The sequence below is a fragment of the Haemaphysalis longicornis genome, unplaced genomic scaffold (genome assembly GCF_048455015.1).
Source record: "Haemaphysalis longicornis isolate Haplotype H1 unplaced genomic scaffold, Haemaphysalis longicornis Haplotype H1 scaffold_7, whole genome shotgun sequence".
Lineage (NCBI taxonomy): Eukaryota > Metazoa > Arthropoda > Arachnida > Ixodida > Ixodidae > Haemaphysalis > Haemaphysalis longicornis.
Window position 1 is genome coordinate 2465452 of NW_027526422.1, and position 27612 is coordinate 2493063.

The following is a 27612-nucleotide window of genomic DNA, read 5'->3' on the forward strand; positions in this document are numbered from 1 at the left end:
GTCAGGCAATGAAACACATTCTTTCCAATGTTAAGAGGTATTCAGAACATTGGATTGGAAACAGGTGAGCGTAAGGTTTAATAGAGCATACCTCAGTAACCTCAGATTTGCTGATGACGTTGCCTTGCTAAGGAACTCGGGGGAGGAATTGCAAAGCATGATTACCGCACTGGACAAGCAGAGTAGAATCTTGGGCCTGAAAATTAATATGGAGAGAACTAAAGTAATGCTCAATATCTTCGGGAGAGCACAGCGGTATGAGATAGGTGGCGAGGCAGTGGAAGTGGTAAGCCAATACGTGTGTCTGCTTAGGGCAAGTTGTGACCGTGGAACCCAAACATGAGGCAGAGATAATTAGAAGGATAAGGGTGGAGTGCATTCGGTCGGCATTCTCTGATAATGAATGGCATCCTACCATTGTCCCTCTCAAGAGGAAAGTGTATAACAGCTGCGTCTTACCGTTACTTACCTACGGGGCAGAAACTTCGAGGCTCACTAAAAGGGTTCAACTTAAACTGAGGACGAGTCAGCGAGCAATGGAACGGAAGATGATAGGTGTAACAGTAAGGGATAAGAAGAGAGCGGAGTGGGTCAGGGAACAAACGCGTGTTAAGGACATATTAGTAGAAATTAGAAGAAATGGACGTGGGCGGGGCATGTAATGCGAAGGCAAGATAACCGTTGGTCATTAAGGGTAACAGAGTGGATCCCTAGAGAAGGCAAGCGTTGCAGGGGGCGGCAGAAAGTTAGACGGGCAGATGAGATCAAGAAGTTTGGGGGGATAAATTGGTCGAAGTTAGCACAGGACCGGAATAATTGAAGATCTATCGTAGATGCCCTTGCCCTGCAGTGGGCGTAGACAGGCTGATGATGATGATGACGCGCTTCGAAGACCAAAGCCTGGCGATGCTTTTCAACAACTTGCTTACCGCTAAATCGTATTTCCTTCCCTTTTTTCCCTTTCGGTTATTCTACACCTAGCGGGAATTACGTCACCGAGAAGACTGGCACACGCTACATCATCTTCCCCAGAATCAGGTTCTGCGCAGCTGGTGCGCACCTGTTCACGTGCCATCACATTCAGGTGTCACCCGGCACGCACTATACTGCAACTTTTACGCTTGCGATTCATAGTTCTGAGAATTTCGTCCCTCAACGCTTCCGATTCCTGGCAGACTCCCCAAGTTTGCATGCAAGTGCTCCGAAGAAATTAAGCGCCACAGCTCTGACAGCGTGTAGAGGCAGGCCAGCGCCAGCGCCTCGGGTCGCTGCTGTTGGTGATCCGGGTTGAAATCCCATCGGATGACACGTGTACAACGGCGGCCAGTTTCTTGCCCGGGCAACGATAACGAGGGCTTTCCGCAGGATGGGGCCCATCAGGCTGTCGCCTTAAAACGGAACCGCGTTGCGCAGCTTCGTGTTCTCGCGCATTGACTGAATGCAGAAACATGTGCCAAAGGCATTGCCAATCTTTTCACTGTTCCGTCAGAAAGAAGGAGCTCTAACCTCGAAAAGCGCTCTACCAACTCTTGTGGGGGGTATCAGTGGCGTTAACCAGAAATATTTTAGATGCGACTGCATCTCATTCACTCGCCTTGTCCCTCCATACGGCGTTGTTGTTGTCCGTCCACACCCCTCCCCCATTCTCCTCGCCGCGCGAGCTGCGCTCTCCGCCGCTCACCCCCTCTCCTCTCAGATAGCGAACACTCTCTCGCGAGGGGCATTGGATTGGATTGGATTGAATTGGCTTGGCTTGGTTTGGCTTGGATTGGATTGGATTTGGATTGGATTGGATTAAAGTGGATTGTGTTGCGTCATAGCCGCGCCACGTTGCGTCATAGCCGCGGCAGGGGGTTCACGGCACGTTTCACGCGATGGGAGAATCAACCTAACGGAAACAACAACGGAACCCCCTATGCGTCGCATCTACACAGGGGTTCCCGCGAGGGGAGGTGGGAGAAATTTTTCGGGGAGTGTTATTTTCCACCCGCAAAAAGAGCAACAGAAAGGTTACCCTGCTTCTAAAAATATAGTTATTTTTCTGCTTTAACCAAGCGTAATGGTTAGTTGTTCTGTTCCCAGATATGTTTGCGTAAAATAACGAATGCGCACCGGTCTCTTGGTGCTGGATTTGTAAAGAACATTTATCGTCCCACAGAATACGCTCGTAATAAAACAAAAAGCCTTCTGGTTTCCAGAACAGTATTCATTTTATCCACGAACAAGCGGTCTTACAATTTTTATTTTTACATTTAATACATCAATGCGGTGAGTAAATAGCATGGCGAGAAAGGAGTGAGGGGGGATATGCGGCGCTCAGAAAATTTTCGGGGGTGTTGTGCCACCGAATCAGACCCAGGGCATAGCCAACTTTGGTGGCAGTCGTCGGTGTCAGCTGTTTCTTCAGACGCATGGGCCATGGCTCAAGCGCGAACGGACAACGAGGCGTTACACATACGTCGATGTGTGTGCTCGAGGAACGCCAACGTGCTGTTCGCGGCGTCGGCGTGCCGCTTGACTCGTCGTCTGCCTCTAGGTCGCCGTTCAGGTGGGCTTCTGTTCAATTTTGGCTGTTCTCAGCTCGGAAAGTTCAAATCACCTCGCAGGGACTGTACCTGACCAAAAAGTTAAAAACAAGAAGTCTGGTAATAATGAAGCTAATTGGCGGGATAGTTGTGTTATTAATGCGTAGCATTCATTGTCTGCTGAGTACCCACATGCAAGACCGTGTAACGCCCTGCATTTCCACAATAATGCAGATTTCGCGAAAGTTCCACCTGCAATCTTTACATTAGCGTCATCATCATCACCAGCCTATCTACGCCCACTGCTGGGCAGAGGCATCTCCCATTAATCTCCAATTACCCCGGTCCTGTGCTAACTGCGACCAATTTATCCCCCCAAACTTCTTGATCTCATCTGCCCATCTAACTTTCTGCCGCCCCCTGCAACGCTTGCCTTCTCTAGGGATCCACTCTGTTACCCTTAATGACCAACGGTTATCTTGCCTTCGCATTACATGCCCCGCCCACGTCCATTTCTTCTAATTTCTACTAATATGTCCTTAACACGCGTTTGTTCCCTGACCCACTCCGCTCTCTTCTTATCCCTTAATGTTACACCTATCATGTTCCGTTCCATTGCTCGCTGACTCGTCCTCAGTTTAAGTTGAACCCTTTTAGTGAGCTTCGAAGTTTCTGCCCCGTAGGTGAGTAACGGTAAGACGCAGCTGTTATACACTTTCCTCTTGAGAGGGACAATGGTAGGATGCCATTCATTATCTGAGAATGCCGACCGAATGCACTCCACCCTTATCCTTCTAATTATCTCTGCCTCATGGTTGGGATCCGGGGTCACAACTTGCCCTACGTAGATATATTTGCTTACCACTTCCACTGCCTCGCCACGCATCTCAAATCGCTGTGCTGTCCTGAGGTTATTGATCACTACTTTGGTTTTCTGCATATTAATTTTCAGGCCCACGGTTCTACTTTGTTTGTCCAGTGCGGAAAGCATGCTTTGCAATTCGTCCCCCGAGTTATTTAGCAAGGCAATGTCATCAGCAAATCTGAGGTTACTAAGGTATTCTCCATTAACGCTTACTCCCACCTGTTCCCAATCCAACGTTCTAAAAACTTGTTGTAAACATGCTGTGAATAACATTGAGAGATTGTGTCTCCTTGTCTGACACCCTTGCTTATAGGTATTTTACTGCTCTCCTTATGGAGGATGATGGTAGCTGTGGACCCATTGTAGATATCCTCTAGTATTCTTATATAATGCTCATCTACACCCTGGTTCCGTAATGCCTGAATGACTGGTGAGGTTTCGACCGAGTCAAATGCTTTCTCATAATCTATGAAGGCTATATATAGGAGTTCAGTATACTCAGCGCACTTCTCTATCTCCTGATTGATCGTGTGAATGTGGTCCATTGTTGAATAGCCTTTACGGAACCCTGCTTGTTCTTTAGGTTGACTGAAATCTAAGGTTGTAGAAATTCTGTTAGCGATTACCTTGGTAAGTACCTTGTTAGCGACTGAGAGTAAGCTGATCGGCCTGTAATTTTTCGAGTCCTTCATGTCACCTTTCTTATGGATTGGGATGATGTTCGCGTTCTTCCAAGATACCGGTACACTTGCGATCATTAGGCATTACGTATACAGGTTTGCCAGTTTTCCAAGTACAGTTTCTCCGCCATCCTTCAAGAGGTCTCCTGTTATCTGGTCCTCACCAGGTGCTTTGCCCCCTTTCATTTCTTTCAAAGCCTTCCTTACTTCTTCTGTCGTTACTGGTGGGATGTCTATCTCCTCTGAACTACTTTCTCGTTCGGCATTATCCTGGATGTCCCGGCTACTGTACAGATCCCTATAGAACTCCTAGGCTACTGTGACTATTTTATCCCTCTTTGTGATGACATTGCCTTGCTTGTCTTTAAGTGCACACATCTGATTTTCCCCACGCCAAGACGCCTTTTCACTGCTTTCAGGCTACCTCCGCTCTTTACAACGTATTCTATCCTCTCCATGTTATACATCCGTATGTCAGCTGTCTTACGCTTATTGATTAACTTCGAAAGCTGCGCTTTATTCTATTCTGTCAGCTGGAGTGGAGATTGTCGTGGTTTGCCGTTTCCTAATTAAACCTTTCGTCACCTGGGAAAGTTTACCAGTATCCTGCCTACCCATCGTGCCCCCGATTTCTGCTGCACACTCCGTGATAATGCGTGTAAGGTTGTAGCGGGCTTCCTGTGTCGTAAGCTCTGCTTCCGCGGTAAGAGCTGAATATCGTTTCTGCAGCGCGATCCTGAATTCTTCCACTTTACGTCTCACTGTTAGCTCATTAATCGGCTTCTTTCGTACTAGCTTGTTACGGTCCCTCCTAAATTTTAGCCCAATTCGATGTCTTACCATACGGTGGTCACTAAACCTTACCCTTCAGAGCACTTCCACATCTTTCACAACGCCAGGGTTATCGCATACTATGAAGTCTATTTCATTTTTATGGTCCCCATTCGGGCTCCTCCACGTCCACTTCCGGCTCTCCCGTTTGCAGAAAAAGGTATTCATTATGCGTAGGTTATTCCGTTCTGCGAACTCGACTAGTAGGTCCCCCCTGCTATTTCTACAGCCCAGACCATAGTTCCCAACTGCCTTGTCTCCAGACTGATTCTTGCCTACTTTAGCATTGAAGTCCCCCATAACTACAGTATACTGTATTTTTACTTTAGCCATTGCGCATTCCACATCTTCATAGGAGCGTTACACTGCCTGGTCGTCGTGGCTGGATGTGGGCGCGTAGCCCTGTACCACCTTGAGTTTGTACCTCTTATTGAACCTAATTACAAGCCCTGCTGCCCTTTCGTTAATGCTATAGTATTCTTCTATGTTGCCAGCTATGCTTTTATGGACTAGAGATCCAACTCCCAGTTCTCTTCTGTCCACTAGACCATGGTAACATAGGACGTGTCCATTTTTCAGCACCGTAAAGGCTTCACCTGTTCTAGTAACCTCATTAAGCCCGATGACATCCCATTTGATGCCCTTTAATTCCTCGAACAACACCTCTAGACTCGCTTCACTAGATAAGGTTCTCGTGTTAAACGTTGTCAGGGTCAGATTCCAATGGCGGCCTGAACATTAGCGTATATGAATAGAATTAATCGAACGAAATTACACAGAAAATAAGTAACAAAATGATTTAAAAATACGAAAAATGGCAAACCGTATTACGCCCTGCATTTCCATAATAACGCAGATTTTGCGTAAATTCCACCTATAACCGTTATATTAGCGTAAATGCGGATAAATGGTGGAATGAAATTTCGAAACACTAAAAAATACGAAGTTATAAAAAAATAAGGAAGATGGCGAACCATGTAACACCTTGCATTTCCACAATAATGCAGATTTCGCGAAAGTCCCACTTGTAATCGTTATACTAGCGTAAATGGAGATAATTGGTCGGACAGGATTTAGAAAAACCAAAACATCTGGCTTTAAGAAACTCACACTCAAGACGAGTGGCATAAGAATGCCACGCATCAGCAGACAATTCTCTGAGTATCTGCAGAATTTTTTGGCCCACAGTCCGCCAGCGGAGAGGGGGCTGGTTGTGCCTCGTTAATAGCGCCGCTTCACTCCCGCATCAGAAAAACTCTCTGTGTCACGTCTTTCTAAAAACAAGGGCCATCGATGGCATGTGTCAACGCCCAAACAGCGGCGCGCTTTGTTACGTCTAAGAAACGTTACAACGGCAGGGCGCCTCCCGGAACGCGTTTGTTTCCCCCGCCGAAGCGTCCTCGGAGGTCGCCAACTAGCTGCCCCTTTCCCCGTTTCCCCATTTCTGTCCCCTAGATGGGGATAAAGCTTCCCCAGTCATGGCTCCCGCCGCCATGGTCGCTGGCGGCGTCAGACGCGGCCAGACGCAGCGCAGGCTGCAGCAATCTGGTGCCTTGCTCCGCCGGGATGCGACAGCGAGTGCGGCGTGGGCTAGCCTGTTCCAGCGCTGCGGTGCGTGCCTCTTCTGCACTTGCCAAGAGGAGATAGGGAGCCCCCGCAGCCCGGAACTGGCCTGATTCCCCCACCAAATTTGGCTCCCGTGGTGGGGGGGAATCCGCACGGAATAGGTGAAAAAAGGCGCCGCCGAGCCGTTTTGTCGTCTGCTGATACCTCTTGGCTGTTGGTCTGCTGCTGCGTCTGCTTCTGCAGCTGCTTTTGCTGTCGTCTGCAGGTGCTCGTTCCCTCGTAGGGGCACTACTGTTTGCTCAATCGGATAGCGTGCATTCAACTGATCCTCTTGGCCTGCACTTGACGGCCTCCTTGCCCCGCGCCCTGCAGCGTTTCGGCGCACGTGATAGAGTCAGAAACGGGAAGAGACCGCGGTGCTCGTTAGTGGTCCGCTCGGCATTTCTTCGACGCCTGCACTGTCTGCTGCTCGCTTTCAACGCGGAAAACGCCGCGACGCCTTGAAGGGACAAATAGAAGGAACCACTGCGGGAAGTGAGGAGCCTGCCGAGCAATCACACATCAATCAAGAAGATCGAGGTAAGCGATTCATTTCATCCCCTCCCTTTCGACGTCCTTTTCTTTCCCCTGGCTTACCGCGTGGTCCTGCTGCTCTCCAAATCGATCAGCCTATCGGCCGCAGGCCCTCTTGAAACCCGAGCGGTTCATCGCGCACTCCAAAACTGTTGCGTTCTTTTCGCGACTTGTGCTGGCCGCCGCCGGCGGAGGTTCCGCGCAGCCTTGCTGAGCCAGTAGCTGCAGTCACGGGGTCCCCCTGCTGCTGCGGGGGCGAGGAAAGCGCGGCTGGACCGCTTCACGGTGCGCTCGCTGAGATCGTCGCGGATCGTGTATGCCGCGTCTTTATCTCGCTTGCTGTGAGAAACGCATGCGGATACGCTTATTACGATCGAAAGGCAAGCAGCGCTTGTAGCGATCGAAACTGAGCTTAAGCTCGGTAGACTCGATTGAGTCCCGCATTTAGTTGCGTAACTATGGGCAGGACGGCGACGGAGACAAATGCACATTCACGATGATAGTGGTAGTGCGAATTATTATTATTATTATTATTATTACCTACGCACAACAATTGGTAATCTGGCCGTTTTCAGGAAGCGAATGAGCTATTTATTGATTGGTTGATTGTTCAGTACATTGTACAGTAGTAGTTTTAGCATATACATGCATCCCACAATACAGCAGAAGTTCTCAAGGTTAGAGTTGGCCGATGACCAGCGAAGCTCGAATACGGGCTTACGGGGCGTACCGTTATTATGACGGAGGAAGCGAAGTGAAATCCGTAATGGAAAGCGGCAACTTGTCACGACGACCGTAGCCGCAGAAAACAGGGCCTGGCTAGGAACGCCCACAAAGGCAGGCTGGTGCGAACGCACCTATACACGTGGCCGACGCAGGTCGCACCGCGTCAAATTATCGTTAAGAAAACTTTATTGTCTACTTGAGGCTCCACTTATATTGAGAATGGTGTCTGTTTATAACCAATCCACTCAAAGTGAATATCCAAGGGATGAGATCAATGTTTTGAACGACGCGCGACTTCAATGGTAACCGCAAGGAATGAGCACACACACGCACCGGGACGCTCGTTTTCCAGCGCCTCACCTTGCGCTTCGAAGGCAACTTCTTGCTGGCAAACCTGAAAAACACGTGCGGCCCTAGCCTTTTAGGCTTCGCTTACAAAGCGAAAGAAGAAACGGACCTTGCCGACCACCTATTGTGTTCTGGTTTGACACGAAATTGGGGAAGCTTACAAATCACGTACAACCACACAGAACAGAACGACAGAGGGGGCATGTAAACAGTCTCTGGAGTTTTTCATTGCGCTACCATGAAATGAATTTCACAAATTATTTATAGCATACCTCTACCCACAATTTTTATCGATGCTAATGACGCTGTCAAGAACTCGCTCCGGCAATATCTGTTGCCTTTCATCGCATGTCTTCGTGGCGCCAGCGCTGATGCTCACTGGGGATATTTGTCAATAAAAAAACTGGCGGCAATTGACAAAAGGTTCGGCGAAAACGTCGAAAGATATCGCTCTTCTGCCGCTTATACCACGTAAATGCCTCCTCCTCTCGCACTCTGCGCCTCCCGTCTCACTCCCACGATGAACACGGCGGCCCGAGGTTTGCTGAATTCAGTTCGATTTTCCGGCGTCCACTGCTTGCGCGCCCTCTATGGGAACCTTTCGTTCCTGGTGGAACTGAATGCCTCCACGAGGCCTAGGCTCGCTCGCAAGGTTTCTTCATATTTGTCGGTCAAAATTTTGTTTTCAACGTGTATTTTCTTCACTTGCGTTGGCAAATACCAAAACAACATCTACTTTCTATTAAACGAACACTGCCTAGTATCAGTGAAGTATTGGTGCTTTGCTTCAACTATGCCTTGTTCTTTTTTTTTTTTTTGCTCAACAAAGTTGACAAGTATAAACTATGGTTGCGGATTTGGGGGTCTGGAAAGGTTTTCCCTCTATAACCTTCTTGTTTCAGGATTCTTTTATTTTTAGACGAATGGCTAAATCGAGGGACAGGCAGACGGACAGACAGACCGTCTTTAAAAGGACAGACAGCCGATTTTTTTTCAGGTATATGTTCAATGACAGCGTTTTATATAGTGGGGTAACCACAAGCAATTTGTAAACGAATTGGCGGGAATAATTTTAATTTGGGACTAAACTTTCCGAAATTTGAGAGGTGGCGGTTCGTAGTGTGCAAAGATGACACTACATTAAGTGTCCTGGTCACGTGACCTGCAAACCTTGCAGCTACTGAAACTTCTGAAACGTTTATTCACTTATTGAAAACATTTCAACACAAGTATTTGTACAAATTTAAATTGTATGTGCATTTTTTAACATTCTTTTGAAAATTATAAACACACGCCGCCCGTCACCTCCAGATGGAAGCCGTCATCTCCATACTGAACGATAAATTTCAAGGGATTTCCAGGTAAGAAATTTTTTAGGTCAGGTTGAAACTGCCAGACGTTCTCCAGGTCTGGACATTGTGGGGTCAATCCACCGTGAAAGCAGCAGCCTTTCATCTAAAATCTTTCCACAGAGGTCATGTGCGTCGACGTCGGAACGGCAAATCTCGCCAAAAGTGCAGCAATTTGTTTCGTTTTTGTCATCGTCATAGCACAGCTTGTCGATATCCAGAAATAAGTCAGACTTGGCATCGGTGTCCTGCAGACAGGCAAGCCTCTCGTCAATTTCAGAATGGAGACGGTCAAGTGTGGACCCTTCCCTGCTCAGTCATTACCCCTTCTTCTTCAGGTTTTCCACCAGGCGTGGGTTTATCTCATCTATAGCGCCTTTCAAGACTGATATTTCACTCTTCACAAAGACCAAGCTCTTCATCGAGCGGGTCAAGCACCATTGTTTCCATTTCATCATAAAAGGGATCTCTGAGGGCTTTCATGGCTACGGTACCCGCCGCGGTGGCTCAGTGGCTAAGGCGTTGCGCTGCTGAGCACAAGGTCGTGGGTCCAGGCCGCGGCGGCCGCTTTTCCGTTGGAGGCGAAAAGCAAAAACGCCCGTGTGTATACGAGATTTCGGCGCTCGCTAAAGATCCCCAGGTGGTAAAAATTAATCCGGAGCCCTCCACTACGGCGTGCCTCATCGCCTGCGTTGCGTCGGCGCGTTAAACCCTACAATCAATCAATTTGCTGCAGTTTCTTGACCTTAGTTTGCATTGTAAAAGTAGTCACGTTTGCTTTTGTTATGAGCCACGTTCTGCAAAACCTGTCCTCAATTTCAGGTCAGCCCGCTCTAAAGTAGTTAAAAGGGGCTGCTTTTTCCTGTTTAAGATCTGCACTAGAAAAATCCTGCAAACATTTATTAGGTGCTAGCTTTGCGAAGCGAGTAGCCCGTCTACAATACGCGGGTTTTCCGTCTGTGTACTCGTGGCTGTCACCGATAAGTTAACAAAAGTTGCAAAAGGTCGCGCTAAACGTAACTCGAGTGGAGATCCTTCGCAGAAGAAAAAGAAATTTGCAGTAATTCCTTACGCCCACAGGTTTGCCCACGCGCTTAAAAATGTAGGTTCCCGCTATGGTGTCAACGTGCTGTTCAAAGCTCCAAATAAATTATCAAAAATTTGTCCCCTGGTTGCCAAAGAAACACATAGCAACATAAAGTCCGTTGTTAACAAGTGCACTGTCAACCACAAGTACAAGTATGTTGCGTGTGCTGTATGCGTTCTCTATCATACGTCGTTGTTTTGTGGTTTTTGCTACATAGATCAAACCGGTCGTTGCGACTGCGCGAGCATTATCTGTCCATCCAGAACTCTTCCCTTTCTAACTTGGCTTCTCATTGCCGCACGTGTACACGTGTACACAAGTGTACACCCGTTTTATCTGACACAACCGTGTTGTTAAAACACACTAATCAACATACAAGGGAAGTGTCTGAGGCTTTTTTCATATAAAAAACTCCCACCTCCCCTCGCGGGAACCCCTGTGTAGATGCGACGCATAGGCGGAGCGGCGAAGGGACCGCGTTTTATAGTGCGCATAACGTTAAAGGGAACTGCGTAAGCCGGTCCCAGTCGATGACGACGTTGGCGTACTTGTACAGCGGCGTGGACTCTAGGTGTTTGAGCCAAGCGTGGATGTTGCTTCGCCGGAGAACGGCACACCGGTTATATGCGCAGCGCGCCCGAAGGAGAGGAAACCGCGGAAGAGAGAGTACTGCACATGCGCCGGCCCCAGCGCGTCTGCCGCGGCTATGACGCAACACAATCCAACACAATCCACTTTAATCCAATCCAATCCAAGCCAAGCCAATCCAATCCAAGCCAATCCAATCCAATGCCCCTCGCGAGAGGGTGTTCGCTATCGGAGAGGAGAGGGGGTGAGCGGCGGAGAGCCAACACCCTGGAGCAACACCACCTAGACTTTCAAGGCCTGCGGAGTGCCGCCGTGACGTCACACGGCTGGGGCGGCCGCGCGCCGCCCGCAGAGCACGGAAGCGGAGGCACTGAACAGGTTTAGTGCCGTGTCACGGCGAAAATTGTGGGGTCGTAGCATTCTGTTTCTGTTCCCGTGCTTGGACATGATCCCATAGTCAGCCGACCATGTAACGCCAAGCTGTGTTGTTTGAGTAAACATATGGGTGGCCACAAAAATCGTTTGCGCTGTTGCTCGCGAAAACGTTCTTGTCTAACCATTAACCGCACTAACTATAAATCCATCAGACAATAGGAGACTGCTAATTGATTACATTGTAGTGTATACGTGGGATTTAAATGTGCTGCACTTGCAACTAACTCTAACGTTTTTAAGCTACAATCGCAAACGAGAAGTTAGATAGTTTTGAAGTGAAGTTATAAGCACACGAAGCACACGAGCTCGTTTTGGATTGTTTTTGGGCAGTACAATGCAATACATGCTAAAAGACTCAACGTAAAGCTCAATTTGAATTTTACCTGTTCTTATTTTAAATGTTTTTTTGTCACGTACGAACAGCATCATTACGAATATTTTGTTGTAACATGCACACCATATTCAAGGTCGCTGCCATGTGCCAAAAGCGCTCTGAGAGCGTAATGCAAAGCAAGACCGAAAAATAGCATTATTATATGACTAACTGGCTGATCATTCGTGGACGCCATTATAAGGATAATGAAAAATGTTCTATTGTGCACGGAGGTGTCTGCAGCCGATGCCTGTAAAAAGAGTGAGTTGATAAAAAGTTTTCACCTCAATAACGACTTTTAATTTTTTTTAATCCATTAGAATTAAGCAGTCCTTCACACACTACGCTGAAACTCGAAGGGGTCAGGACTATTTATCGTATTTCGCAGGAAACGATGCGACCATGTTGAACTATTACGCTTATCTTAAATTTGAAGGCATGTTGCTCCACATTCAGATAAAAGTATCACCACAAAATTACTCGAATTTTTTTTATGAACCAGTTCACGTCAATCCTGCGCCATTTACTTTTTGCTACCGTGCGTAAAGTATTTATAGGGGAATAATTACGTCTAGATTAGTGAAACATGTGTTATTAGGGCTGTCTTTGTGACTTCTCGGCAAGCAACCTTTTTTTGGCAGCGAAACATCCTAATGATGCCAGCTATCTTTTAAAAGCATGCAGATCGAACACTACGAATGCATTTATGATGACATTAAACGGATTTATTGCATTAAAAGAACACCAGTCCTGCTGTGAACACACTGACTCACTTGCTCAGCGTTTGAAGCTTTCTTTCTTTTGTTTTTGCGCTAGCGTCCGCGATCTTGTCATTCAGTCGGCAACAGAAGTTCTTAAGCAGAATGTTTGTACTGCACCACAGCACATGCTTCAGTAGGAGCTCACCCTGGAGTTCAGTGTAGGTTGAAAGTCTTCTCGGCGTATCGCACGTATCCATTTTCGTCGCAACTCGTCCTCTTGAGGAAACCGAAACACCGGCACTTTACACTCTGGTGTGTAATTTCCGCGACACCGCGGAACTGATCACTTGCTCGACATCACAATTTTAGGGCGCACCATCCCGGCAGAATTACAAATGACAGGCACGAAAAGAAGCGTGGTCAGGATCACTGCACGTGGGTCCAGTGAGAAAAAAAGCTGACTGAGAACACAGCAGTTTCTCTAGTTTCAGTTTACAGGCGCTGTCGAAAATAGTGCGGGGTAGGTATCATTCAACCTCCGTGGAACTTGCTTGCAAATAAAGGCTGTAACTTATAAACATAATTTTACGTTATTTTTGTCGACAATTTACAGAACAATCTGTCCTCATTCTACCGCAGAATATACATCGATATTTGTTGTCACTGCGCGAACTGACACAAACACGGGCATGATGTGTGGCACTACTTGTACCTCTTTACCCTGAAGGAAACTTGTTGTGAGGAGTGGCTATGAAAATTCTGGGAAGTTGTGGTTAGTGAACCCTGCCGCCCAGCCACTACAAAGGATAAGCCGGGAAGTTATGCTGAGTGGGCGCGCCTTTTCTTTTCGCCCCCTTCTCGTTGGGCTTTTGTGGGCCCCATCGGGGGGCAATTAGTATGTCTCGCGACAATGGCCGTCTTTCTGCTCCTGCACGTACCTACCTGTGCCGGGACGGGGGACAGTGGAAGGGGTGGCAGGGCCCCCGGAAAAGCTTGCAGGCGACGCCAGCGGAAAAGTATTTGGGCTTTGCAGGGAAGACGACCCTGTGCTTTGCAAAGAAGCCGACTTTTTCAATCAGCCCCCGCCCGCCCCAGCCCGATGACGTAGGCCGCGTCGCGCAAAAGAGAATTTCGGCTTTATAGTCTAGGTGGTGTTGCCTGGAGACCGCAGCTGGCGTGGCGAGGAGAATGGGGGAGGGGTGGACAACGCCGACGACGACGACGACGACGACGACGCCGGAGGGACAAGGCGAGTGAATCAGATGCTCTGAATTAAACCTCCCCTCGCGGGAACCCCTGTGTAGATGCGACGCATAGGGGGTTCACGTTGCAGCGTTGGACAGCGGAGGAACGGCGCTGGAAACATGGAGCGGAGCGGCGCAGGCACCGCGTTTTATAGCGCGCATAACGGTGTGGGGACGCGCCGGCGCCAGTGCGTCTGCCGCGGCTATGACGCAACACAATCCAACACAATCCACTTTAATCCAAGCCAAGCCAATCCAAGCCAATCCAATCGAATCCAATCCAATGGCCCTCGCGAGAGAGTGTTCGCTATCGGAGAGGAGAGGGGGTGAGCGGCGGAGAGCGGCGGAGAGCGCAGCTGGCGCGGCGAGGAGAATGGGGGAGGGGCGGACGCCGACGACGGCGGATGCAGGGACAAGGCGGGTGAATGAGATGCGGTCGCATCTAAAAAAATTGCGAAACTTGCGTTAGCCAAACTTGTGTGACCTTGCACAAAAGCGAAATCTGTTATCTTGCAGAACGTTTGACTTGACAAGTTGCATGCTTGCGCAGTGATTCATTCCTAAATTGAACTGTTTTGACATGCGCGGTGTTTTGTGTACGTTTTTTTTTTCAATAAAAAATTCAGTTGTGAGTGCCGCGCTGTGTCTGTTACCTTTCTCGACCTCGTCTGTCTTGCGCTGATTGTTTTCTATCACCATGGGGCCATTTTACCGGCCGGTTGCCGTGCAATCGGGAGGAAAACAGTTTGGCAAAACAAGATTACAGCCTTTACCCGCAGAGCATTCGCGACGAAGTTGGCTTTGCCGCAAGTGCTTTCTGCTCGCGCGGGACAAAAAGAAAAAAAAAAGAACTTGCCGCCGAAAGGTCTGCATGACTGGCAGGCCCCGACCGTTTTGTCCGCAGGCTTTCACGTCTCCGCCAAAGTTGAGCGCGTTAGCACGCGCTACAACCCGCGGCACTTCAGGGGCGAGCGCATGTTAACTGGCGAGGAGGACAGCACGCGGGAGACGCTGGGCGGCGCGTTCTCGGAGGCCGAGCTGGCCGACGCCGGGTGCTCCTCACGAGGCGCACGCTCACGTGCGCCCGGTATTTTTTTTCTGGTAACGCAGAACCAACAGCTCAAACGGCTTTGCTGTTAAATGCGCGGAACTACGGTCGTAAGCAGCTTCACTGTAAAATATGTCCTCCGGTAATGTCCCCGTGGACGTCGTGCCGAGAACTAGAGCAAAAACCTGCTTAAAGAGACGATGAAGACAAAATACAAGTCTGTTGTAACAGCGCAGCTTTTTTTACTGGCCGCAAGTTGGGAGTTGGTCCTCGCCGAAAACTCCCCGCGAGGAACATTATCGCGTATAGACGTCGCGCAGCTGTCGCAATACAACGGAAAGACGCGCGGCCGCCGTAACACTGGAGAGGGGCGTGCGTGTTTGCCCAGCCTCGTAGGAGAGCCCTTCGTGAGCAGCGTCGTCTTCGCACTTCTCGGCATGGCCCGGCCGCGGACAGTTCGCATGGCCGACGAAAAGGCCGCGATTCGAAAAGCAGGGCGTGCTACTGAAACTGTGTGTGTCCGTCACTGCTCACCTACGACACCTTGGCGGTTCAAACCTTGCGCATGACTGCAAGCTGCCGTAGATTTAATTTGAAAGATTTGGTGTTTTATGTTGCTACCAGTGCTTGTCCGGCAGTTTATGGTGTTTTATCCACTGAAAAGTTAAACAGTTTAAGCCACGATCTTGACTCTCCCGCTGAAAAAGAACATGCGTTAAATTGAAGCACAAATAGCTCGTTCTCAAGATTATAAGCCCCCGTCTAACTTGCGTTTGATTTTACCGGCCTCAGCCAATCACACAGCTGCCTGTAATACGTCATAAGTTCTAGGGCGGGAAATGAGCTAGTGGGTCGCATGGCCATTCTATTTTTTTCCCCTAATTATAGAACGTATTTGTAGTGAAGTTCGCATTAAAAGTGGTTTCAGTGTTATTCTAACGAGCCATTTTTCGAATGAACCAAATGCATTTTGTTTTTATGGCCCATGGGAAGGAATTTTTTATTTGTCCCACGTGAATCCCCTCACCGAGATCTTCAATTCGATACTCCACGCACGCTAGCGGCATCCCAATGAATTTTAAAACATTTTATGACTCACCGTAACTATGTCATGATTACGACCAGGATACATTTCTTATTTGTCCAACGTCATTTCCCTAATCGAAACCTTTAATTTGAGACCCCACACGCCTAAGGGTCACCATTATGAATTCCAACCCTTCTTATGACTCACCATAACTAAGTCATGATCATGACCACAAAGCATTTTTTGCTTGTCCCAGGTGTCCCATATCACTTTCAATTTTAACCCAACCTGTGGCTATCCATGACTCCCGCGTTACACGGTTTGCCATTCTTCGTAATTTTTTTCTATCTTTCTTATTTTTTAGCTTTTCAAAATTTCGTTGGATCAATTATCTCCATTTACGCAATTATAATGATTACAGGTTGAACTTCCGTGATATTTGCATTTTTGTGGAAATGCAGGATGTTAGGTCTAGGCTGGGGGGTGCACGGGGGGGGGGGGGGGGGGGGGCGTACTCGGCAAAGAATGCTACGCATTAAAAAAGCAAAGGCATATCCATGAACGCCTCGCGCTTCGGAGATTCGCGGGGACAGTTCGCTTTGACACAAGGCGTTTTTTCAGGATGCAGAGCAAGAATGCACGGGACGCGTAACCCTAAACAGCTTCGATGTAAGTGAACTGAGCAGTGAGCGCACGTCCCCTCGCCCAATGTTTTTTTGTTTCTCCCCGGGACCCCAGCACACCATTGAGTCTGGACCCCCTCTGTCATGAACACGAACACGGAGCCTATATCAAGAGTTTTGTATCCAATATATACGTACAATTGCTTGCTAACAGCGCTAATCATCATGACCAGCAGGATAGCTGCATTAAATCTGCAACGAGAATTGTTTCCGACCTCACAGGAGTATACGGTATCATGTCGTACTAAATTCAAGAGTTTAAGCTCACGAATTTGCTCCCGTATTATTTTTAACACGCGCAAAATTTAATATCCTGAATGCATATTAATTCTGAAACCATCTGAACCCGATTAAATTCTGAGCACGAGTGAGTTCTGAGTCCATTTGAGTTTTAATTCGCTTTTGAGTTTTCAGTCCATTTTAAGTTCTGAGGTCATTTTGAGCTTTGAGTCAACTTTGAGTTCTGAGTACATTTTTAGTTTTGAGAGCTTTGAGTCAACTTTGAGTTCTGAGCACATTTTTAGTTTTGAGTGCAAGGAGTCCATTTTGAGTTCGGAGTACATCTTGAGTTTTGAGTCCATTTTGCGTTCTGAGTACATTTTGAGTTCTGAGTACATTTTGAGTTTGAGTACGTTCTGAGTTCTGAGTACATTTCGAGTTAGTTAATTTTGAGTTTTGAGGCAGAGTGAGTTCTGAGTTTGAGTGAGTCTGAGTTTGAGTGAGTGATGAGTCCACATTTAATTTTAGGGGCGAAGCTCCTTAAGGCGTGGGTCTGTCCATCCTCGACGTATGTATGTAGCCACCTCTAGTTTAGTTCTTGGATTGTTTACTAGATGGCGTGGCCACCTCTAGTTTAGTTCTTGGATTGTTTACTAGATGGCGGTACTTGTATATGATGAAAAGATGCGCTTGGATTGTTTACTAGATGGCGTGGCTACCTCTAGTTTAGTTCTTGGATTGTTTACTAGATGGCGGGGAGCGTTGTAATAAAATCCGTTCGCTGTTGGCGCGCGCTCGGAGTCGCCCGATGGATAAGGCTGCAGATGTGCGAGCCCGCGAGGCAGAAGCGCTCCGTGAAGCTGTGCGACGCCGCCGCCAAGATCCTGCCGTACGAGAGCGGGAGGCCGAAGCGTGTCGTCTGGCTGCGCGACGACGCCGCCAAGATCCCAGCGTTCGAGAACGAGAGGCCCAAGCGTCACGGCAACGGCGCGAGGACCCTGCCGTACGCGAAGCGGCACGGCTGCGGCGCGAAGAGGATCTCCAAAACGTCAGAGAACGGGAAGCGGCGAGAAAGCGCGCGTATCGGCAGGCAGACCCCGATGCAGTGAGAGCTCGTGAGGCGTCTGCAAAACGCATCAGGCGAGCTCAGCCCCAAGGTGCCGACGCGCGGTTTAAGCGAGACTTTCTAGACGTTACGTTCGGACACAGATGTAGTGGGCGAACTTTCACTGAAGAGTCACGGTTTTACCGATGATTTCCCCTCAGGAGCTTCGCCCACTCATCATCATTCACCCCGTGGATATGCTGTGAATTTTTTTGAGTGAGTTTGAGTGAGCCGTGCCCACCTTGCCGAGGTATGCCGGTGCGCCGTCTCGTCCTCGCAGACGCTGTGGCACCTCCTGTCTGAGTGCTTTTCCTCAATATTTCTCTCGCACCTCTCGGGGCAAGACTCCGTTTCTGCACCTGCCGCCGAACGCTTCGTGGCACTTCGTTGTGGTTATGGCTTCCTTCGTGTAACAATGCATTCCGTCTAATTTACCTCTTTTCGTCTTCGCTAATACGGCGTATACAGTTTTTAAGAAATAAGGACGCCTTGCCGTATTTGCTACTCTGTTACTTTCTACCTTCCTTTATTCTTTATTTCTTGCTTGATTTCACTTTCCAGCTTTTGCTTTCTTTCTCGCTCAGTTTGTCCGTTCGTTTCTTTTTTCCGACAATGGGTATTTCTTGCTCGCTTACTTTCTTCCTTGGTTTGTACCTCAGTCCCTTCAGTATCGGACATGATATTTTCAGCACAGATTTCACTCAGGCCGCGCGGCCGTGGAGTTTGCTGTGCGTGCGCGATTGAGCGTGTGCGAAGTTACCGCGCGGGAGATTCCTCGACCTCTTCCGGTTGAATCCCCTACGAAAACAGGGCAACTGCTCGCCAAGGGTCTGTGGCTAATCGGATTGGGCTCGTTAACGAGCCAAATGAGTTGTTTCTTCCGAGGCCGAGCTAACGCGGCCGCTTTCTCTCACGTACACTTGCGTTGAGTACCCTACTAGCAATTACTGATTCTTTTGCTTCATTTGCTTCTGAGCGATATTTTACGATAGCACTGAGAAGAAAAAATGTTTCTTTTTTTTTATTTGGGGGGTTGCTCGTCGAAGCCAGCCTGCTTAAAGGAGCCATGAAGACAAAATACAATTTGGGTTTATTAGAAAGACTGCTTAGTCCCGATAACAATGATACGAATATCATCGCAATCTTCGAACAAATAACGGAGATATTAAAGAAAACGTGTGAAGCAGTCGCGACCCCCTAGCCAATTCCCCGCAACTTTTCTATGACGTCACGGAACCTTGTCTGTGCGATTGGCGGCCGCCTAACTGACCTGTTGCGATGACACATGACTGGACGTCTGTAATGGGACCTCTTGTTCCATTTGACCGCATCACTTGAATGCTAACGTGCAGTTAACGCACTTAAAATTATGCTTTATTGTTGGCCCGTATGACGTCATTCTTGCTCATAACACGTCACTGTGGCGCAAAATTTGAAGGTTTTTGAATGCTTCTGGCTTTTTTTCCCTTAAAAACATCTTTTGTGGCTATAATGGAGCTGAGTGAGATACTGAATCCTAGTTTTTTCAAATTAAGCGAAGTTGTATTTTCTCTTCATGGCTCCTTTAAGTGGTCCTCTTATTTCTGCCTGCAGTCGGAAGTAAGAGTTAGGCGTACACTTGATGATTACCATGCACTTAAAAAAAAGTACTACGGTCCTGCTGACAGTATAAGAGAGATAAAACGTTTCAGATGTATGAGTAAAAATACGAGGCGCCCACAAGCTGAACGAGCGTAGTCGTCAGGCGGGTTCAACCGAATGCGGGCCTTTACGTGCATGCGCAACATCCGGTCTACGAGGCGCCTCGTAGTAGGACCTTCGCGGATTCAATAAGGCCCCGGGGAGTCCTCTGTCATGAGGGGAAGTATTTATCGCTTTAAACCGTTATCTTTTTCCCCACGATAGCAAGAGCGGCCCGTGTGGCCCGGAAACCATCCGGCGACTGTATGCGGGATCTGTGCATCGTATAAGCACTGACACAGGCAGCAACAAGTGCAATTAACGGGCACAAAAGTACGCACCTGAGCACAGAAATTTCAGGATGTCGGGCGAACGCCAAACAGTACCCGGGGCCAATCCTTGCTTATAATTTGCCTCCCTCCCCCTGGGCTGTTATACCACGAAGGGGCCGACCCTCCCCGGCGTTCCCATTCACGCTTTGCTGCTGTGGGTGCGACGAGAGCATCCCCCATGGGCGTTGTGGCGTCCAGCGGGGATTTCCAAGGAGGCTGAGCGCATCACTCGTGGCCGTGTTCCGGGGTGTCGCGGTCGGAGGAGACGAGCGGGACTTCGCAGGCTCACCTAAGCAAACGTGCACGGTGCAGGACAGGGAACCCTTGGTACACGCCGTGCGGGGTTGGCTGGGAAATCGATCGAGCGGTAGCGTCAGCATCGCTTGATTTCGCAGCCAGCCCCGCGTGCGACATCCCGCAGCGAATCAGTCTGCAACCGTTGTTGCCACTCCGGAGCTGTACGAACGATCGCTCCCCGCCTGCAGCGGGTCCAGACCGTTTCGGGAAGAAGCGTGCGCCGAGGCTCGGGTGCCCACTTCTGATACACGGCAGTCTTTCTTGGGCTTCGCGAAGTCCGTCCGCCCCTCGACTCGGACGCCGGGCCGAAGGATAAAGTACAGGCAAAGCACTTTGCAGACTATTAGTAGAATACTTCATACCTCTGAACACTGTGGAGCGAAAAGAAAGCGTTAGGCATACTTGAAAGAAAGCATAAATACATAGCTGATGCTAAAACTGTTTAACTAAAAATAGGCGGGGCGTAATTTTCTCAATATCAAACGCAAGAAACGCGTTAAAAACAATATTTTAACCACAAATTTCAAGGAAGGCTCGCGCTCAAGCCTATAAAGCCGGTGACTCGAACGCCAAGCCAAACAGTAACAATAAATTCCAGCTGATGGCGCGCCAGGAGTGCGAACACGGGCAAATGGAATTGAATTCAGCGGACGGACCGAGACAGGAGAGAAACAGCGGGAAAGGTGGGCGGGGGAGGTAGGAGGGGTGGCGGCCGAACACTCGTTTTTCGACGACATTCGCAGTGACACCAGCAGATACCAGACAAATTTTTTAAAGGCGATAGTCTTTCTTGGCCTACTTAAACCCATAAATTTGCTCTGTCTATGTCGGTTTATTTTACTCACATTCAAATCTTAGCGTCTAAGTCCGGTTTATATGTACATACTTGTCAACATTGTTGAACAAGAACAAAACATTACGCAAATATAAGACGGCAAATTAATACAAGAGGGATATTTACGATGTTCCTTTGTAAAAAAAACATAGCTGCTTGTTTTTTGCGCAATGAAATACAACATCCACTGCAGACAAAAAAAAATCACGCCATATCCACGGAATGAATGATGATAAGTGGGGCGAAGCTCGAGAGGGGGTGATCATCGGTAACCGTAACTCTCCCGTGAAAGTTCGCCCATTACATCATTAAGAAAGACGTAAGACTGTGTGCGTACATTGTACAAATCAACTTTTATTTTGTTCTTTTATTTTGTTCTTGTTCGTTTGTTGTTTCGTTTCTTCGTTTGTTCTTTCCTTTCGTCGTTGTCATGACTGGATTGCGAGGTCCCTTCATTACGACGGCTTTATGATCTGTGAAATGAAGCGAGAGAGGTTCTTGTACTGGCTGCAATGGGAAGTTTGCAAACACTAAGTCTATACACGTTAATCGGATCGTGGTAGGGTTCATATGGATACATCTGAGTGCGTATTTGAAGAAAGAACTTTTATTTAGGACGAACTTGTGCCCGAACAAGACGAGAGGAAACGAGCAAAGGTCCTTGCGTCTCGTTCGATCCCCGAGAACGACTGCCTGCGTTCGTGCCGTGATCTCTTGCGTGATCTGCCCCTCGCAGTGCACGTGCGCTCGCGCCTCCGTTGGCGAACACAGAAAAGCTCGCGCTCCCGGTGCCGAGTTTGCGCTGCCGGTTGCAGCCGGTTCTTGCGCGTGCAACGCGGCCCACTTTGCGACATCTCCGAAAGGCGGTCACGTACCACGAGACACAAGGGATGGACAGACCCATGGCTTTAGGAGCTTCGCCCCTAAAAAACACACTGTCGCCTGCTGCATAGAGTTTCTTACAGTATACATACTCACTAAGAAACTCTATGGCCTGCTGTCGCCCGCGGCACTATGGCTTCTGGCGGCATTTTAAGAAATCAAGCGGCAACATCGGAAGGTTCCACTAGATAGGTTTCACGTTCCGCTTGGAACACACGTGGACTAGGGCGACGCGGTACTATAAACATTGAAGTAGGGCGCCTCGATTCACGCGCGTCTCCGCCGTACGGCAGCGCTTGCATCGACGCACCCTGCCTGTAGCAGTGGAACGCGGTAAATTTAAATTGACTTGAGCGATCCTCTAGCGTGTTTACCTTGGGAGGAGCACGACGCAAGAGGAACAACATGAGAGCTGAGCGGGATAGCGAAGGGAGGCATTTACTTGGCAAATGTCGACATTCCTATCGTCTTTTTCCTCGATATTCGATATTCGATACTCGATATTCGATTTCCTCGGTATCGATAGGAAAGTCGATATTCCTATCGTCTTTTGTCGACATTCGCAACGAAGGGAGCAGATACGCGGCCATTTTTTTTGCTTGGTTTCGCTTGCTAATTGTAGATGCACGTGCAAACAACCATTCGTTAGTCGAAACTCAACTCCGAGACTCATGCTCGTGCGGGCTTTCATCTTAGGGCACGGTTCTACCTCTTGGGCATCCGCTTCTACTTGTGGTTGCTACTTCGACCTCTTAAAGGTGCACACGGTGGAGGTGCGACGCCTCCGTCAGAGCAGCGCATAATGACGCCGCGAGAAACTTCGGCGCATGCCCAGTGCCGAAGTTTGCACCAGTTTTGCATTTCGCTTCACACGCACTGCGCATGCGCAGAGGTTCTATTCTCACTGTACCTGATTCAAGGGGCTCCCACGCTGAGGCTCTAAAAAGATGGCCGACGGGGGCGGGTTTAGGAGAACGTCCGTTTACCGTATACATTTTTGCGATGACACTGCACTCCAAAGGGGGTGAATAGCTTCTGCGCGAACTTCCGATAACCTTTGAACTTTTTCTCAATAATTAGGGTCAGAGTGTGGAAGTGACAAACCTTATAGTGTATGCAGCGCCCCTACTCGCAGAACTTTGTTTTGCCAACGTATCTGTCAAATATCACCGGAAGCCGCGCATATACGCCAAAAACCATCAAAGGGTTTTGAGTAGAACGAGGACAGGGCTGGTGGACCGTCGCGAAACCTTACTTACCGCAGCTTTGTCGCGGGCTTGGCCAAGGCCTCGGGATTCATTTTCTGGCAACCGGAATGCGCCCCCCTCGCTACGCGGCGTTTCCTTAAATCCCCAACCTCGCCGCGTGCGTCATTACAGCGCTACAACCCGGGTCTGCAGCACACACATTTCGAGCGCGCGCTTAAAGCCCCGCATCTGCGCCGCCCACGTACAATCAATGTCCTTCGCTGGGCGCGGCAGGGAAGGATTGTCATCTCGCGCTCAGCGAGCGAAGTCGGTAGACACTCACGCCTGTTTCACTTCCAAGCGAGTTCAGTGGTATTCTAAGAGCGAAGCTCTTTACCAACTCGTAATTTTTCGTGTCCGCAATATTAAGAAATTGCCAAGCACGCGCACGTGAGCGCGGGTCTCGCGGCGACCGCCCGGCATCTCCTGCGCACGTATGTCATCCCCGAGCATACCCACTTAGGGAGAATGGCCAAGACTGGCAAAAAAAAAAAAAAAGACTCCAGCGTTAGCCGTAATCGTGACAACCCTTGCTCGGATCCAGAAAGACACGTCATAGCGTACGGCCCTCCAAGGGGATGCTCACACTTATAGCAACAGGGACGGAGTAAAGGTCGTTGCGGCAGCGAAGAAGAAGCAAATCAGCTGCAATAGTGGACCGTCCGGATGGTGGAGAAAATTGCATACTGCTTCGCTATGTGTATACCTTCAAGTCTCATGAGCTTCCTTCGTTTTTTTAGAAGTGGTTCAGCTCTATGCGCGGCATGTTGACGTGGGCGTATTGCTGCCGTGTCTGTGACCCACAAGGCGAGAGTCTGCGCGCTTATCTGATGCCACTATCTTCGGGAGCGCTGAAAGAGCTGGAAGCAGGTCAGTGTTGTGATGATGCCGTGTGCGACAATCGTTCGTGCACATGACGCATCAGACACGTGAAGACATGTACTGCCTCGCAGTAAAGTGCCGCAGCTGCACTTACAAAACCACCGACATCGCAAGGCTCCGCCCCAACAGACGGCGTGCGAGCAGCAGCGGGAAGGTGAAACCGTTCGCGAGCGCCGCCAGGGGGCACGACGGTGTCAGCAGCCGTGCCGCGGCGCGCTGGCGTTGAATGCGTGCGCGATGGCGACGCCGCCGTATGTCTGTGCCTAGCGCACTTCAGGGCCTTCCTCACCGCCGAGTAATGGCGGAACATCTGCGTCAAGCGGTGCTCAAACCTCGGCCCCCGGGGGAGGCCACACGCTGCGAAAGCGCCGCTCCAACCCTCGGGGCTTTGGCCATGAGGACGGGGCCCAACAAAGTTCCCCGCTCAATCACAGGGGAAGCCTAGGCGCCCTCTAAATGTTCTTCTCACGAGACGAGCAGCTTTTTGATACACGGAAGCAGATCTAATGAAGCTTTTTTCCCCCTTGGAAAACGGCAAAGTGGACTTCTGCCGCATGCTGGCTCCGCATGCCAGCTCCACATTTGAAAGGCGGAGCTGGCATGCGCGTCTTCTCCAATCATTGCCTCCTTTTTTAACTTTTGTGTCTTCACTAATAGGTCGGAATTATGCTCTAATCTTCTTCCCTTTTTCAAAGCAGACTGCTTTACTAGTTCCTCTCAAAGTTCTAGCCACAGCCCCCGCAAATACGCATGATTAAAAGCCGCCAACTGACTTGCGCGCCGTTTTTTTTTTTCATACCAGAACAGGGAAACAGAACAACTACAGGATGATCTACCAGAAGCTTTAACAAAAGTACGTCCCCGGCGGATTTCTGGTCACAATGGAATCACAGGCAACGAGGTAGCGCATCGCCTGCCCCGCGAACTTGTGCACCGAGCGCATGGGAATCCCTGGACTTATCCCACCACGCGGAACACTACTCTTCACTACAAACAAGAACTCACGATGCGAACGTCAGGGGAGCGCACACTTGCTGTTCCAGACTGACTGACCGTTAGGGAAGTAGGCACCCTTCGACGCTCCCCTCACTCCGGCTGGTTCCTTTCTCTGCCGCGTCCCCAACATGCCCCAATTGCCTCGAGCCATGCGCTAATTTAGAACACTGTGTTTTCTCCGGCCCCGTAGGAATGCAGACCCCACATTTTCCACGCCCTCCGCTTCCTACACCCCGGGCTTGGCTCTACTCAGACCAGCTGGCTTTGGTAAACCAGGCCCGGGGCATTCTTGGCGCGCACACTATGACGGCTTAACCGCTCGTACACGTGCTCTCGAAGGATCGTGCAAGCTTTGAACGTTTCGCGTGGGGCGAAACTTGCTTCGGTTTTGTCCATTAGTGGTACATATTGGGTCTGGCTCATCAAAAAAGCATCGCGAGGCTTGTCCGGCGCCCGGCGCCCGTGCTCACGTCACAGCACCGTCTAAATCGAAACATCTGTGAACAAGAACAAAATAAAAGGTTCACAAAAGGTTAGACAGAGAGAGAGAGAGAGAGAGAGAGAGAGAGAGAGAGAGAGAGAGAGAGAGCTCTTTGAGAGCTGTGCTGCGCATGTGCGAGGAGCACTGGATTGGATTGGCAATCGTTTTAGCAGCAGTAAGCACTCTCACGGGTCACTTACGGTAAGAACGATCCCAAGTGCTTTGCCCAGTCGTCATGATTGACTTTGTGGAGATGCGTGAATTTTTTTCCTTCTCCCGTCAATTGCTTAGAGCACAAAATTTGGCGAAGCCTGCACTAAGTCGCGCAAGGCTTGAACCATAGCGGAGCTGGAGGAGTTCTTTCTATGTAAGCACTGAAGGACACACCACCACGCATTGCATGGTCTATATACAAGTTCCGTCGTCGCCTTTCACTGTGGTAGTGCAGTTGAAACTCGATTTTACGAAACCCGATTTTATAAATTTTCCGATTTAACGAACAAATTCGGATTACCCCCGCAGTTGCCCATATGCTTAATGCTTTTATGAACTCGAAATTAACGAAACGAACTGCGCCGCCAAACCCGATTTAACGAAGCATTCCGAAAAGAGAGGGCATAGAAAAAGGGGTTTTTCAAATTTCTGGCGTCTGGCAGTGTACTGCCAGAGTGGGAGCGGCAGCACACCGCCTCCGCACTGACAAAGCAACTCCCACATTTCTACTGCCGAGGCTGCGTCAGAGTTCACAAGCACGCAACACGAGCAGGAAGAGTTGTTTGGAAGAGCCTCGTCGGCGTGACGAGGTGGCCGCAGATTTGGGCTCGGACGACTTCGTGAACGTCGACGCAGACGTGCACAATGACACAACAAAAGTTCTCGACGACGATCCGGATCCGGAAAGTTCTCAACGATCTGGATACTGTTGAAGCTCCTGTGCTCACACCGAACCAGGTGATGGACGCCGTCGACCTTCTGAGGTGGTTTGCCGAGGCACGCGAGGGTGCCGAGGACGCTTTGGCTTCACTGGCCAGCTACCACAATTGTGTGCTGCGGCTGTTCACGAAGCGTGCGCAGACGAAAATCACAATCTTTTTCACTAGGCAATAAACTTGTCCTTCTCTCCAAAAAATTTGTCGTTCCCTCGATTTTACGAAGGTCCCGATATAACGAAATATTTCGCGGGTTCCAGTGACTTCGTTAAATCGACGTTCAACTGTAATAGTCATCGCCATATCCACCTATATCGTCGTCTTCCTCATGCATGACTGGCGGGCCTTTCACATTTCTCCCAAATGGAACGCGTCAGCACGCGCTAACCGGCGGCAACCGGCTTCGAAAACTGGGCGTCTGTAGCGCGAGCTGTCTTGTGCTCCCCCCTTGCGGCGCGGACGCACATGACTATTTTCTTGGTATGTTTTTGCGAGCGCCACGCGCAAGCCTGGACGACGCCGGGCGCTCCTCAAAACGCGCTCAAGCGTTTTACGAGGAGAAAGCGTTCGCTCAAGCGTTCGCTAAATGGCGGGAGTAACTATAACACATTTTTTTTACGCACACATTACGGCCACATTTTCCATACATTACAAATAAGTGGAAATGCTGTGTGATCAATTAGCCGCGTATCTGCTTGCTCCGCAGGGTGAAATGTCTTGAAAAGACCAATGTCGCCTTAAGCCGGCCCTTCTCTGCTCCCTCTCCCGGCCCACCCCTAGCGCTGTCCCCCCTCCCCTCATAATGGATGCAATTGAAGTTTGCTCAATTTGATTCATTTTTCCCTCGTTTCGCTGCTCGCGCCTTATCTGTTGGAACTTTTCTTTTTATTGTGTCTGGAACAGCTCGAGACAGACCGCCGAAGTGGTCGCGTTTAGGCAGCCCTGTCGCCTCTGAAAGCGCCGTACAGCTGCCTCTTTCCTTGGGGGCGAGTGCAGCATTACCCGCTCGACCGACCGCTTCCACCACTCCGTCCGCGTTGCGCAATAGCTGCGGTTGCGGAAAAATTGGCCTGGCTTA

General features: G+C 49.4%; 1 protein-coding gene across 3 annotated transcripts in view; it reads left to right on the plus strand.

Annotated features, from left to right (window-relative positions):
* Positions 1-27612, plus strand: part of LOC144144303 (putative cationic amino acid transporter) — a 234690-nt gene that overhangs the window by 62551 nt on the left and 144527 nt on the right. The window contains exon 1 of one of the 3 annotated variants that reach the window (XM_077675684.1): positions 6432-7046. The exons of the other annotated variants lie outside the window; for them this stretch is intronic. The gene's annotated coding sequence lies outside the window, so the exon portion shown is untranslated. Of the gene's footprint in view, positions 1-6431; positions 7047-27612 lie in introns of those variants that run through there. 3 annotated transcript variants of the gene reach the window in all.